Below are 16,645 nucleotides of genomic sequence, written 5' to 3' on the forward strand. Positions count from 1 at the left end.
GAACAAAGGACTGAGCAAATACCAGAGGAGAGCTAGCGGGCAGCGAACCGACCCATCCCCCACAGGAGGCAGGGAGACAGGCGGGCAGCAGCCAGGGTCAGAAAGGGGCAAACAGCCCCAGAGACGGCATCCTCCACCAAACTGTGAGCTGGCTCCCAGTTGCCAACCAAGCCTTCCTGGGATCCTGGACGGATAACATCCTCCGGGAGGGTTGCAGTCAGAGATCAGCTCCAGAGAAATTCCTAGATATATTTTTACTATTATCATTTTTTTAATTTTTTTTATTTTTCAGTTTTTAAATTTTTAAATCCTCTAATTACTCCTTTAATTTTCATTTTTATAACCTACTATTACCTTGCAAAAAAAAAAAAAAAGACCCTATGTTTAAAGCAAACTTCATATATATTTTTTATAATCTTTGTGATATTGTTCTGGTTTTTTCTTAATATTGTATTTTTGAGAGTCTAAACTCTTGTCTAGATTTTTAATCTTTGCTTTTTTGTATTTGTTATCAATTTTCTACCTTTAAGAATCCAATCTTCAGTACCCATTTTTACTTAGGAGTGTGATTACTAGCTTGATTGCCCTCTCCCCATTTTGACTCTCCTTTTTCTCCCCTAGGTCACCTCTATCTCCTTCCTCCCTCTTCTCTATGTATCTCCGTAAACCTCTCTGGATGTTCCAGGCAGTGGAGAGCACATAGGGATTTGATTACTGGCTATACTGCTCTCTCCCTTTTTGATTCCCCGTCTTCTCCTCCTGGTCACCTCTATCTCCCTCCTCCCTCTTCTCTTCTCCATGTAACTCAGCGAACCTTTCTGGGTGTCCCTCATTGTGGAGAATCTTTTTTCCATTAACCTAGATGTTTTATCATTGGTGCTGTATGAATGGAGAAGTCTTGAGGCTACTGTAAGAATAAGACTGAAAACCAGAGGCAGGAGGCTTAAGCACAAAACCTGAGAACACCAGAGAACTCCTGACTCCAGGGAACATTAATTGATAAGAGCTCATCCAAAAGCCTCCATACCTACATTGAAACCAAGCTCCACCCAAGATCCAACAAGTTCCAGAGCAAGACATACTGCACAAATTCTCCAGTAACACAGGAACATAGCCCTGAGCTTTAATATACAGGCTGCCTAAAGTCACACCAAACCCATAGGCATCTAAAAACACACTACCAAGCACTTCACTGCACTACAGAGAGAAGAAATCTGGCTCCACCCACCAAAACACTGACACAAGCTTCCCTAACTAGGAAAACTTGACAAGCTACTCGTCCAACCCCACCCACAGGGAGGAACCTCCACAATAAAAAGGAACCACACACTGCCAGAATACAGAAAGGCCATCCCAAACACAGTAATCTAAACAAGATGAAAAGGCAGGGAAATACTCAGCAGTAAAAGAACATGATAAATGCCCACCAAACCAACAAAAGAGGAGGAGATAAGGAGTCTACCTGAAAAAGAAATCAGAATAATGATTGTAAAAATGATCCAAAATCTCAAAAACAAAATGGAGTTACAGATAAATAGTCTGGAGACAAGGATTGAGAAGATGCAAGAAATGTTTAACAAAGACCTAGAAGAAATAAAAAAGAGTCAGTCATAATGAATAATGCAATAAATGAGATCAAAAACACTCTGGAGGGAACCAACAGTAGAATAACTGAGGCTGAAGATAGGATAAGTGAGGTAGAAGATAGAATGATGGAAATAAATGAAGCAGAGAGGAAAAAAGAAAAAAGAATTAAAAGAAATGAGGATAACCTCAGAGACCTCTGGGACAATGTCAAACACCCCAACATTCGAATCATAGGAGTCCCAGAAGAAGAAGACAAAAAGAAAGGCCATGAGAAAATACTTGAGGAGATAATAGTTGAAAACTTCCCTAAACTGGGGAAGGAAATAGTCACCCAAGTCCAAGAAACCCAGAGAGTCCCAAACAGCATAAACCCAAGGTGAAACACCCCAAGACACATATTAATCAAATTAACAAAGATCAAACACAAAGATCAAATATTAAAAGCAGCAAGCAAAAATCAACAAATAACACACAAGGGAATTCCCATAAGTGTAACAGCTGATCTTTCAATAGAAACTCTACAGGCTGGAAAGGATTGGCAGGACACACTTAAAGTGATGAAATATAAAAATCTACAACCCAGATTACTGTACCCAGCAAGGATCTCATTCAAATATGAAGGAGAAATCAAAAGTTACAAGCAAAAGCTGAGAGAACTCAGTACCACCAAACCAGCTCTTCAACAAATGCTAAAGGATTTTCTCTATACAGGAAACACAGAAAAGGTGTATAAACTTGAACCCAAAACAACAAATTAAATGGCAACAGGATCATATTTATCAATAATTACCTTAAATGTAAATGGGCTGAATGCCCCAACCAAAAGACAAAGACTGGCTGAATGGATATAAAAACAAGACCCCTATATATGCTGTACACAAGAGACCCACCTCAAAACAAGGGACACATATAGACTGAAAGTGAAGGGCTGGAAAAAGATATTTCACCCAAATGGAGAGCAAAAGAAAGCAGGAGTTGCAATACTCATATCAGATAAAATAGACTTTGAAATAAAGGCTGTGAAAAGAGACAAAGAAGGACACTACATAATGATCAAAGGGTCAATCCAAGAAGAAGATATAACAATTATAAATATATATACACCCAACATAGGAACACCACAATATGTAAGGCAAATGCTAACAGGTCTGAAAGGGGAAATTAACAATAACACAATAATAGTGGGAGACTTTAATACCCCACTCACACCTATGGATAGATCAACTAAACAGAAAATTAGCAAGGAAACACAAACTTTAAATGATACAATGTTAGATCTAATTGATATCTATAGGACATTTCACCCAAAAACAATGAATTTCACCTTTTCTCAAGTGCACAGGGAACCTTCTCCAGGATAGATCACATCCTGGGCCATAAGTCTAGTCTTGGTAAATTCAAAAAAATTGAAATCATTCCAAGGATCTTTTCTGATCACAATGCAGAAAGATTAGATGTCAATTACAGGAAAAAAAAAACTATTAAAAATTCCAACATATGAAGGCTAAACAACACACTTCTGAATAACCAACAAACCACAGAAGAAATCAAAAAAGAAATCAAAATATGCATAGAAACGAATGAAAATGAAAACACAACAACCCAAAACCTATCAGACACTGTAAAAGCAGTGCTAAGGGGAAAGTTCATAGCAATACAGGCATACCTCAAGAAACAAGAAAAATGTCAAAAAAAATAACCTAACTCTACGTCTATCCAAGGCTATGGTTTTTCCTGTGGTCATGTATGGATGTGAGAGTTGGACTGTGAAGAAGGCTGAGCGCCAAAGAATTGATGCTTTTGAACTGTGGTGTTGGAGAAGACTCTTGAGAGTCCCTTGGACTGTAAGGAGATCCAACCAGTCCATTCTGAAGGAGATCAGTCCTGGGATTTCTTTGGAAGGACTGATGCTAAAGCTGAAACTCCAGTACTTTGGCCACCTCATGCGAAGAGTTGACTCATTGCTGGGAGGGATTGGGGGCAGGAGGAGAAGGGGATGACAGAGGATGAGATGGCTGGATGGCATCACTGACTTGATAGGTGTGAGTCTCAGTGAACTCTGGGAGTTGGTGATGGACAGGGAGGCCTGGCGTGCTGCGATTCATGGGGTCGCAAAGAGTCGGACACAACTGAGCAACTGAACTGAACTGACCTGACACTTAAAGCAACTAGAAAAGGAATAAATGAAGAACCCCAGGACTAGTAGAACGAAAGAAATTATAAAAATTAGGGCAGAAATAAATGCAAAAGAAGTAAAAGAGACCATAGCAAAAATCAACAAAGTTAAAAGCTGGTTCTTTGCAAGGATAAATAAAATTGACAAACCATTAGCCAGACTCATCAAGAAACAAAGGGAGAAGAATCAAATCAACAAAATTAGAAATGAAAACGGAGAGATCACAAGCAACAACACAGAAATACAAAAGATCATAAGAGACTACTATCAGCAACTATATGCCAATAAAATGGACAACTTGGAAGAAATGAACAAAGATGCCACAAAAAAGAAAACTACAGGCCAATATCACTGATGAACATAGAAGCAAAAATCCTCAACAAAGTTCTAGCAAACAGAATCCAACAACATATTTAAAAGATCATACATCATGACCAAGTGGGCTTTATCCCAGGGATGCAAGGATTCTTTAATATCCACAAATCAATCAATGTAATACACCACATTAACAAATTGAAAGATAAAAACCATATGATTATCTCACAGGATGCAGAGAAAGCCTTTGACAAAATTCAACATCCATTTATGATAAAAACCCTCCAGAAAGCAGGAATAGAAGGAAAATGCCTCAACATAATAACAGCTATATATGACAAACCCACAGCAAACATTATCCTAAACGGTGAAAAATTGAGAGCATTTCCCCTAAAGTCTGAAACAAGACAAGGGTGCCCACTCTCACCACTACTATTTAACATATTTTTTGAAGTTTTGGCCACAGCAATCAGAGCAGAAAAAGAAATAAAAAGAATCCAGATTGGAAAAGAAGTAAAACTCTCACTGTTTGCAGATGACATGATCCTCTGCATAGAAAACCCTAAAGACTCCACCAGAAAATTTCTAGAGCTAATAAATGAATATACCTTGCCCAAGGTAAGGAACAGCAGCTGCGCTTTGCTGGAGCAGCCATGAAGAGATACCTCACGTCCAAGGTAAGAGTAACCCAAGTAAGACGGTAGATGTTGTGAGAGGGCATCAGAGGGTAGACACACTGAAACAAAATCACAGAAAACTAGCCAATCTGATCACATGGACCACAGCCTTGTCTAACTCAATGAAACTAAGCCATGCCATGTGGGGCCACCCAAGACGGGAGGGTAATGGTGTAGAGGACTGACAGAATGTGGTCCACTGGAGAAGGGAATGGCAAACCACTTCAGTATTCTTGCCTTGAGAACCCCATGAACAGTATGAAAAGGCAAAATGATAGGATACTAAAAGAGGAACTCCCCAGGTTGCTAGGTGCCCAATATGCTACTGGAGATCAGTGGAGAAATAACTCCAGAAAGAATGAAGGGATGGAGCCAAAGCAAAAACAATACCCAGCTGTGGATGTGACTGGTGATAGAAGCCGGGTCCAAAGCTGTAAAGAGCAATATTGCATAGGAACCTGGAATGTCAGGTCCATGAATCAAGGCAAATTGGAAGTAGTCAAACAGGAGATGGCAAGAGTGAATGTTGACATTCTAGGAATCAGCAAACCAAAATGGACTGGAATGGGTGAATTTAACTCAGATGACCATTATATCTACTACTGCAGGCAGGAATCCCTTAGACGAAATGGAGTAGCCATCATGGTCAACAAAAGAGTCCAGATTGCAGTACTTGAATGCAATCTCAAAATGACAGAATGATCTCTGTTCATTTCCAAGGAAAACCATTCAATATCACTGTAATCCAAGCCTATGCCCCAACCAGTAACACTGAAGAAGCTGAAGCTGAAGCTGAAGTTCTATGAAGACCTACAAGACCTTTCAGAACTAACACCAAAAAAAGATGCCCTTTTCATTATAGGGGACTGGAATGCAAAAGTAGGAAGTCAAGAAACACCAGGAGTAACAGGCAAATTTGGCCTTGGAGTAGAGAATGAAGCAGGGCAAAGACTAATAGAGTTTTGCCAAGAGAACGCACTGGTCATACCAAACACCCTTTTCCAACAACACATGAGAAGACTCAACACATGGACATCACAAGATGGTCAATACCGAAATCAGATTGATTATATTCTTTGCAGCCAAAGATGGAGAAGCTCTATACAGTCAGCAAAAACAAGACCAGGAGCAGACTGTGGCTCAAATCATGAACTCCTTAATGCCAAATTCAGACTTAAATTGAACAAAGTGGGGAAAACCACTAGACCATTCAGGTATAACCTAAATAAAATCCCTATGATTATACAGTGGAAGTGAGAAATAGATTTAAGGGACTAGATCTGATAGACAGAGTGCCTGATGAACTATGGATGGAGGTTCATAACATTGTACAGGAGACAGGGATCAAGACCATCCCCATGGAAAAGAAATGCAAAAAAGAAAATGGCTGTCTGAGGAGGCCTTACAGATAGCTGTGAAAAGAAGAGAAGCAAGAAGCAAAGGAGAAAAGGAAAGATATAAGCATATGAATGCAGAGTTCCAAAGAATAGCAAGAAGAGATAAGAAAGCCTTCCTCAGCGATCAATGCAAAGAAATAGAGGAAAACAATAGAATGGGAAAGACTAGAGCTCTCTTCAAGAAAATTAGAGATACCAAGAGAACATTTCATGCAAAGATGGGCTCAATAAAGGACAGAAATGGTATGGACCTAACAGAAGCAGAAAATATTAAGAAGAGGTGGCAAGAATACACAGAAGAACTGTACAAAAAAGAGCTTCACGACCCAGATAGTCATGATGGTGACCTAGAGCCAGACATCCTGGAATGTGAAGTCAAGTGGGCCTTAGGAAGCATCACTACGAACAAAGCTAGTGGAGGTGACGGAATTCCAGTTGAGCTATTTCAAATCCTAAAAGATGATGCTGTGAAAGTGCTGCACTCAATATGCCAGCAAATTTGGAAGACTCAGCAGTGGTCACAGGACTGGAAAAGGTCAGTTTTCATTCCAATCCCAGAGAAATCAATGCCAAGGAATGCTCAAACTACCACACAATTGCACTCATCTCACACACTAGTAAAGTAATGTTCAAAATTCTCCAAGCCAGGCTTCTACAATATGTGAACCATGAACTTTCAGATGTTCAAGGTGGTTTTAGAAAAGGCAGAGGAACCAGAGATCAAATTGCCAACATCCGCTGGGTCATTAAAAAAGCAAGAGAGTTCCAGGAAAACATCTATTTCTGCTTTATTGACTATGCCAAAGCCTTTGACTGTGTGGATCACAATAAACTGTGGAAAATTCTGAAAGAGATGGGAATACCAGGCCACCTGACCTGCCTCTTGAGAAACCTATATGCAGGTCATGAAGCAACAGTTAGAACTGGACATGGAACAACAGTCTGGTTCCAAATAGGAAAAGGAGTTCGTCAAGGCTGTATATTGTCACCTTGTTTATTTAACTTATATGCAGAGTACATCATGAGAAACACTGGACTGGAAGAAACACAAGCTGGAATCAAGATTGCCGGGAGAAATATCAATAACCTCAGATATGCAGATAACACCACCCTTATGGCAGAAAGTGAAGAGGAACTAAAAAGTCTCTTGATGAAAGTGAAAGAGGAGAATGAAAAAGTTGGCTTAAAGCTCAACATTCAGAAAACTAAGATCGTGGCATCTGGTCCCATCACTTCATGGAAAATAGATGGGGAAACAGTGGAAACAGTGTCAGACTTTATTTTTGTGGGGGCTCCAAAATCACTGCAGATGGTGATTGTAGTCATGAAATTAAAAGACACTTACTCCTTGGAAGGAAAGTTATGACCAACCTAGACAGCATATTAAAAAGTAGAGACATTACTTAGCCAACAAAGGTCCATCTAGTCAAGGCTATGGTTTAGACCTATATATAGAAAACTATAAAACACTGATGAAAGAAATCAAAGAGGACACCAAGAGATGGAGAAATATACCATGTTCATGGGTTGGAAGAATAAATATAGTGAAAATGAGTATGCTACCTAAAGCAATCTATAGATTCAATGCAATCCCTATCAAGCTACCAGTGGTTTTTTCTTAGAACTAGAACAAATAATTTCACAATTTGTATGGAAATACAAAAAAAAACTCAAATAGCCAAAACAATCTTGAGAAAGAAGAATGGACCTGGAGGAATCAACCTGCCTGACTTCAGGCTCTACTACAAAGCCACAGTCATCAAGACAGTATGGTACTGGCACAAAGACAGAAATGTAGATCAGTGGAACAAAATAGAAAGCCCAGAGATAAATCCACACACCTATGGACACCTTATCTTTGACAAAAGAGGCAAGAATATACAATGGAAAAAAGTCAACCTCTTTAACAAGTGTTGCTGGGAAAACTGGTCAACCACTTGTAAATGAATGAAACTAGAACACTTTCGAACACCATACACAAAAATAAACTCAAAATAGATTAAAGATCTAAACATAAGGCCAGAAACTATAAAACTCCTAGAGGAGAACATAGGCAAAACACTCCGACATAAATCACAGCAGGATCCTCCATGACCCACCGCCCAGAATATTGGAAATAAAAGCAAAAATAAACAAATGGGACCTAATTGAAATTAAAAGCTTTTGCACAATGAAGTAAACTATAAGAAAGGTGAAAAGACAGCCTTCAGAATGGGAGAAAATAATAGCAAATGAAGCAACTGACAAAGAAGTCATCTCAAAAATATACAAGCAACTCCTGCAGCTCAACTCCAGAAAAATAAATGACCCAATCAAAAAATGAGCCAAAGAACTAAACAGACATTTCTTCAAAGAAGACATACAGATGGCTAACAAAACATGAAAAGATGCTCAACATCACTCATCAGAGAAATACAAATCAAAACCAGAATGAGGTACCATCTCACGCCAGTCAGAATGGCTGCGATCCAAAAGTCTACAAACAATAAATGCTGGAGAGGGTACAGAGAAAAGGGAACCCTCTTACACTGTTGGTGGGAATGCAAACTAGTACAGCCACTATGGAGAACAGTGTGGAGATTCCTTAAAAAACTGGAAATAGAACTGCCATATGACCCAGCAATCCCACTGCTGGGCATACACACCGAGGAAGCCAGAATTGAAAGAGACACGTGTACCCCAATGTTCATCGCAGCACTGTTTATAATAGCCAGGACACGGAAGCAACCTAGATGTCCATCAGCAGACAAATGGATAAGGAAGCTGTGGTACATATACACAATGGAATATTACTCAGATATTAAAAAGAATGCATTTGAATCAGTTCTAATGAAGTGGATGAAACTGGAGCCTATTATACAGAGTGAAGTAAGTCAAAACGAAATATACCAATACAGTATACTAACACATATATATGGAATTTAGAAAGATGGTAACAATGATCCTATATGTGAGACAGCAAAAGAGACACAGATGTATAAAACAGTCTTTTGGACTCTGTGGGAGAAGGCAAGGGTGGGGTGATTTGAGAGAATAGCATTGAAACATGGATATTATCATATGTGGAACAGATCGCCAGTCCAGGTTCGATGCATGAGACAAGGTGCTCAGGGCTGGTGCACTGGAATGACCCTGAGGGATGGGATGGGGAGGGAAGTGGGAGGGGGGTTCAGGATGGGGAACACATGTACACCCATGGCTGATTCATGTCAATGTATGGCAAAACCCTCTACAATAATGTAAAGTAATTAGCCTCCAATTAAAATAAATAATTTTTTTAAACTCAATATTAAAAAAAAATAAAGTTTTTGAAGGAAACTAAAAATCATTAAAATGCAACCTTATAGTGGATTCTAAATGCATCAACAAATTCAAGTAATTCTTTTTATCCACTGCCAGAACACTTTAGTCATCATTGTTTGTAAATTTTCCAGCAATGAAAAATAATTTCTTCTCTATAAACTAAATATAATAGAAATAATCTCATATGTGATTCCATATAATATATTAAAATTTCAAACTGTAGTACATTTATATTTGAAGTTCCAGGAATCTGTGGTTGACAATGTAGCCAGACAAGAAAAAAGTAAATTTAACATAGTAATTACTAAAATTGTGAAATAAATCAAACATACTAAATGGGTGGTTCCATAGATTTTGTCAGTTTTGGATAAAAATGACCCCCTGTAACAATTTAATCCTCATCATCTCCCTAGCCCTCATAACCTAAACCCAAAGGAGCAAGAATAAGGATATTCCTGTCAGATTACAACCATGCCCCCCTTTTCATTACTGTATTCCTTTCACCTTGAACAGTAATTTATTTATAGTAAGTCCACAATAACTTTATTGTATACTTATAGTAAGTCCACAATAAATATTTTACATTAATAAACAACTAGAAGAATGCATGAAAGAATATCACTATAACAGCTCTTCACAAATAAAAATACCCAATTTAGTAGGACAGTCACAGGTTACCAAAGAGCTGACATGAAAATCAATGTCTATTTAATTTCCTTTGTTGTTCCTAACTAACTCTCCTACATGAGTCAGACAGCACACTCATCTTTAATTCCACTACAAGTTAGATCAAAGTTCAAGCCTAAATGAGGGATATAGACAATAAGAACTGAGTTTGTACCATACACAAAATCACTGTGACTACTATCTATGGGTTACAAAAGAATCAGAACCTCTAGAATTGCCTCTGATATCCAGACCTTCCAGTTCAGTTCAATTCAGTCGCTCAGTTGTGTCTGACACTTTGCAACCCCATGCACTGCAGTATGCCAGGCCTCCCTGTCCATCACCAACTCCCAGAGTTTAACTCAAACTCATGTCCATTGAGTTGGTGATGCCATCCAACCATCTCATCCTCTGTTGTCCCCATCTCCTCCTGCCTTCAATCTTTCCCAGCATCAGGGTCTTTTCAAGTGAGTCAGCTCTTCACATCAGGTGGCAAAGTATTGGAGTTTCAGCTTCAACATCAGTCCTTCCAAAGAAAATTCAGGGCTGATTTCCTGGATGGACTGGTTGGATTTACTTACTAAAAATCCAAGGGACTCTCAAGAGTCTTCTCAAACACCACAGTTCAAAAGCATCAATTCTTTGATGCTCAGTTTTCCTTAGTCCAACTCTCACATCCATACATGACTACTGGAAAAACCATAGACTTGACGAGACGGATCTTTGTTGGCAAAGTAACGTCTCTGCTTTTTAATATGCTGTCTAGGTTGGTTATAACTTTCCTCCCCAGAAGTAAGCGTCTTTTAATTTCATGGCTGCAGTCACCATCTGCAGTGATTTTGGAGCCCTCCTCCGCAACCAAAAAAAAAGTCTGTCACTGTTTCCATTGTTTCTCCATCTATCTGCCACGAAGTGATGAGACTGGATGCCATGTTCTTTGTTTTCTGAATGTTGAGCTTTAAGTCAACTTTTTCACTCTCTTCTTTCACTTTCATCAAGAGACTCTTTAATTCTTCTTCACTTTCTGCCATAAGGGTGGTGTCATCTGCCTATCTGAGGTAATTGATATTTCTCCCGGCAATCTTGATTCCAGCTTGTGCTTCTTCCAGCCCAGCATTTCTCATGATGTACTCTGCATATAAGTTAAACATGCAGGGTGAAAATATACAGCCTTCATGTACTGCTTTTCCTATTTGGAACCAGTCTGTTGTTCCTTGTCCAGTTCTAACTGTTGCTTCCTGACCTGCATACAGATTTCTCAAGAGGCAGGTCAGGTGGTCTGGTATTCCCATCTCTTTCAGAATTTCCCACAGTTTGTTGTGATCCACACAGTCAAAGGCTTTGGCATAGTCAATAAAGCAGAAATAGATGTTTTTCTGGAACTCTCTTGCTTTTTTGATGATCCAGCAGATGTTGGCAATTTGATCTCTGGTTCCTCTGCCTTTTCTAAAACCACCTTGAACATCTGGAAGTTCATGGTTCACACATTGTAGAAGCCTGGCTTGGAGAATTTTAAGCATTACTTTACTAGCATGTGAGATGAGTGCAATTGTGCGGTAGTTTGAGCATTCTTTGGCATTGCCAGACCTCCCAGGATGTCCTAATTTCACAGCTTTCCTGAAAATCAGTTCTATTCTTCAAGCTCTAAAATGTATTTTGTTAAACATATAATGTCTAATATAATTTTCAAGATGTTCAAATTCACCAAAACATACTCCCCTTCTCCAGCTGTACCCATCACGTTAGTGAAATTCAATGGATATTCACAAATGAAATCAAAATGCCTGTTAAAAAATGATATCTTAAAGACAAAATTTTAAATTAAAACATTGCAACCTTACTCAAAGAGATTAAAATCATCCTTTAGGATATTGGTGGTAATACTTAGTTGGGTAAGAGGGTAAAGACCCCATAAGCAGTAGAACAATTCACAGAGAACAAACACTCATAGCTTTAAAAGGTAAAAATAATGCAAAAGATAGGAAGAAAAGCAGATGAAAGGAAGAAGGAGGAACATATGATCATTGCAAAGAAGAATTATTACAAGGTGGTCTTAAAACATCAGGGGAAAAGTATGATTAGAAAAATATTCTGAAACTGAATCTAACTTATATATATATAATACCAATAAGTTAAATGTACACATTTTTAAATTGCAAAATCTTTTTCATGTATGCTATGTTATCTTTAATCTATAACTTTTATGTGACACCATCTCATCTATTTAACAGGTTTTCGCTTTTTACTTTAAATAATTATGGCTATTATCACATCTACTGAGAATATAAAGCAGACAAGTATTTAGTCAATTGAAATGAATTTTAAAAAATAGCAATTCTTACATTCTTACATCGTTCAGTATTAAAAGATTTCAAACTACTTAATCTTATTAAAAAGGAAACAATATCTTGTAGACATTTAAAAATATGGCTACTCTGATCTTTTAAAAGTTTTAAATATTTTAAAAATTATTCCTGCATCCATTCACTTTGTGTCTTTTCACAATGATGACCTTTCATTTTCATCCCTTTTAATACAACATATACAATGCCCTGGGTAGACTAAAGTATCAATTAATGTATGGTATGTGTTGTGAGGAAAACCATTCTCTACCTATGTATATGAAATTGAAGTTCTTCCTTAGTAACTTTAAATGAAAGAAGGCAGAAGGCTGCTTTATTCTTTTCTTTTTTTTTAATTCAACCAAGGGAAAAATTCTACAAGTGAAGAAGAAACAGGAAGGTCATTCTGACAATATAACAGATGGACAGGCTCAAGAGGGAATGAGTCCTAGTATAATGTTTGACATTATTAACACAAATAGAATCTGAATTATAAAAAATAACATTAAAATTATAAGTGCAGACATTAATAAGTGACATGAAAATTTGCAATTTCTTTTATATCTGCAAGATTTCCACAATCATGAGAACAACTCAGTCCACATTTTAGCTGGGGGTAGGTGCCCATGGGGCTACTGGACCAAAGCAGTTCATCCTTGTGCATTTATGAATGATTTGGACCTCCTCCTTTTTTTCAGGGAGGGGTGGGGGATCTTATTAATCACTTTCTGAAGCATTAATGGGCAGACAAGCATATTGTCGGCTGGCGAAAAGTGGCAGTTTTAGCAGAATGTTAGAACCCCCTTGACAGAATTGTGGAACACAGCCAGGGCCGGGAGCCATACAGGAAAGAATGTCCATTTTGGTGGCTTTGTCAATCAGTAGGGTTAAAAGGTCAATGTGTATCAATAAAGAAAATCTAAAACTCATTTTTCTTTGCTCTGATGACAGCTCTCAGACTGATTAAGATTATCACTAACCACACAGGAACTTTCACCCCTCAGCAATCTCAATGAATCAAATGCATAAACACCCATGATAAGCAATTGCTTGCATATTTCATCAGAAACTTTTTCTAAGGCTTGGAATCATAAAAATCTCACTTTTGTTTAAATATTATCAAAGAAGCCTTAAAAACAAGATCAAAGTTTTCTTTTCATTTTATACAAGAAAGCCCAGCAGGGTTTAGCAGAAAGAACACTAACCTAGATCAGGATATCAGGCTGTTAGTCCTCATCCTAGAACTAACAAGGTGGGTGATATCACCATTGCCAACTAACAATTCTCTAAGATTAATATGTAAAATAAGAAGCTGGCTCACGATATTTAAGGTTATTTCCAATTCTGAAATACTAAAACCAGGATTTGCCTCCTTTAAACTTCAACATCGTTAACATTTCTATTAACAGCACAATGTTTTGATTTCCAGTGAAACAAATATTAAGTGTTCAGAATTAAGAACTGTATCTACATCAGGCTGAAACCAACACAAACATTTTGCACTCCTGCCATCCCAGTGCTCCTTTGCCTTTCTCATTCTCACCCTGCCTGTGTCTCTCAACAAAACCTTCTTGCCTTGCTGCCCTTTCTAAATCTTGCTCATTTTACAAATTCAAGCAAATCTTCATAAATCCAAGAAGCCCCCTCCTGCAAATGACACCGATATCCCTTCTTAAATTCAACTGCCCTTATCATCAATAATGCACAGCTATATTTTGCCTTGTTAACTATCTATGCCTATTATATTGGTCTTCCATAAGGTAAAGCGTGAAAGCATTAGTTGCTCAGTTGTGTCTGACTCTTTGCTACCCCATGGACTGTAGCCTGCCAGGCTCCTCTGTCCATGGGATTCTCCAAGCAAGACTACTGAAATGGGTTGCCATCTCTTCTCCAGGGGATCTTCCTGACTCAGGGATTGAACCCAGGTTTCCAGCATTGCAGGCAGATTCTTTACCATCTGAGCCACCTGGGAAGCCCATGACTATATTATAAATTCCTTCTACAGCAGGAACTGCTAAGACTTTTCTGGATCCTATACAATAGTTGGCAAAGTACCAATGTGTTAGGCTTCCATAAATGTGTTATTGAGTAATGAATTAGTTCAGTGTATGAATGTCAGAAACAATTACCATACATATACCTCATAAAAACTGTACATCACTTAACATGCCAATTCACTTGACCCTTTTCTAACCTTAAACAATGGAATGCTTTTAAAAACTTAATCTTCTTTGTCTGAATTAACTTTTAAAGCACAGAAAACAAGATGTAGAATAATATCTCAATAACTGTCTGACTAATATCGAGAAAGATTTTTTTCCACTCTATTCTTTTCACATCTATTCTTAACATAACCTAGGAATATGCTGGCAATTTTTTTGTCTAGCAATAGCTCCACAATAATGAGTTTAATTTGTACTTTTATTCAGAAATCTATTTAATTGTTTTATTTAATAATCAGGTCAATCCAAAAGGAGTCAAATATATTTATACATCTGATAATACTTTTCATCAACTCTGACACCTAATTTTTTTTCTATAAAGCTCATTCCTATTCAGGCAACCTGGATTTTTATTTTATTTTTATTTCCTTGAGTCTATTACCTTTTACTAAGCAAATATCATTCAATTTTTGTATGGACATTTTTTCAATTCAACATTGTTTGAAGTGTTATTTCTTTCTTTCTTTAACAAATCTTAGCTTAAAAATAATCTATTAGCATATTATCATTCACTTCATAAATGATGACTAAAATTGTGGTTAATATCTCTGCAACTGGCATCAAGGAAATTTCCATATGAATATACCCAAATCTCAACTTGACTTGAAGAGAGTTTCAAGTTAAATTTCTTCTCCATGTAAGAATCTCACTCTCATCATTTTTCTATTTCGGAACATTCTTCACCAAAAGGAGGAAAAACCTACTCTCTTTATGTTTGTGATATATTTTCAAAATATTGCCAAGTACTTTGTGTAATAACTTATCTGTATTTTCCATTTACATAGAATTTATTGTCTGAACAATGCAAAAATAACGGTTTGGTGAATCCAAAACTATCCCTCTAGAAAGGGACATATGTATACCTATGGCTGATTATGTTGATATGTGGAAGAAACCAACACAATATTATAAAGTAATTACTCTCCAGTTAAAAATAAATAACTTAAAAAAAAAAAACTATCCCTCTAACTAGACTTCCCAGATGGCGCTAGTGGTCAAGAACTCCCCTGTCAGCACAGGAGACATTAGAGACCCAAGTTCGATCCTGGGTCCTGAAGATCCCGTGGAGGAGGGCATGGCAACACACTCCAATATTCTTGCCTGGAGAACCCCAAAGACAGAGGAGCCTGGTGGACTATAGTCCACTGGGTCACAAAGAGTCTGACATGACTGAAGTAACTAAATAGGCATGCACGCAACCCTCTAACTAGTAATTTATTTATCACAATCTAGGCCAAGAAGTATGTTTGTTTTGTGTTGACATAGACGGTCAAAATCTAAATGCCTTTTTCACCTTTCTTATTTTATTTTTCCATTTTAATAATTACATTATGTAATTATTAGGAATAGAAGCTTATTTTTCTAAAAGGAATGGACTTAGTGAAATTACTTGCTATACCACAATTAGGGCTCACCATTTAAGACTGTACCCACTTTTACAATGTTTGTACATTCATTTATCCTCTTCTATCCTCAGTCTTAGTTGTTATGATTTTATGTTTTAAAGCAAATGAAAGTAATGCAAGTAGTATTCATAGTTTACATTCAGAAGATTCCACTTACATATCCTATAATGTATATCCATTCACACTTTTCTTGTGAGAAAACTAGTTATCTACATACAATTCCTCTGCTTCCAGCTGAGAACATTTTTCCACCTAATTAAAATAGAAATTCATCTTCCTGCATTTCATTTTGAAATTCATTTCAAAAATCCACTGAAAGCAATGTATAAGGCTGGACACAGATATAATTATGGGAAAACAAATCATTTGTCAAAAAAAAACAGCTTACAAACAATCAGGGATATTTTTCCACTCAATAGTTGTTCATTTAACAAATATGCTATGAAATGTAAGTTATATGATTATTCCAAAGACTTTTCCTAACGTTTTGAAGGATTTTAAAATATTGTACATATTATTTAAATATAGTTATCTTTCCACTGTGCTGTGCTGTG

The sequence above is a fragment of the Bubalus bubalis genome, chromosome 10 (genome assembly GCF_019923935.1).
Source record: "Bubalus bubalis isolate 160015118507 breed Murrah chromosome 10, NDDB_SH_1, whole genome shotgun sequence".
Classification (NCBI taxonomy): domain Eukaryota; kingdom Metazoa; phylum Chordata; class Mammalia; order Artiodactyla; family Bovidae; genus Bubalus; species Bubalus bubalis.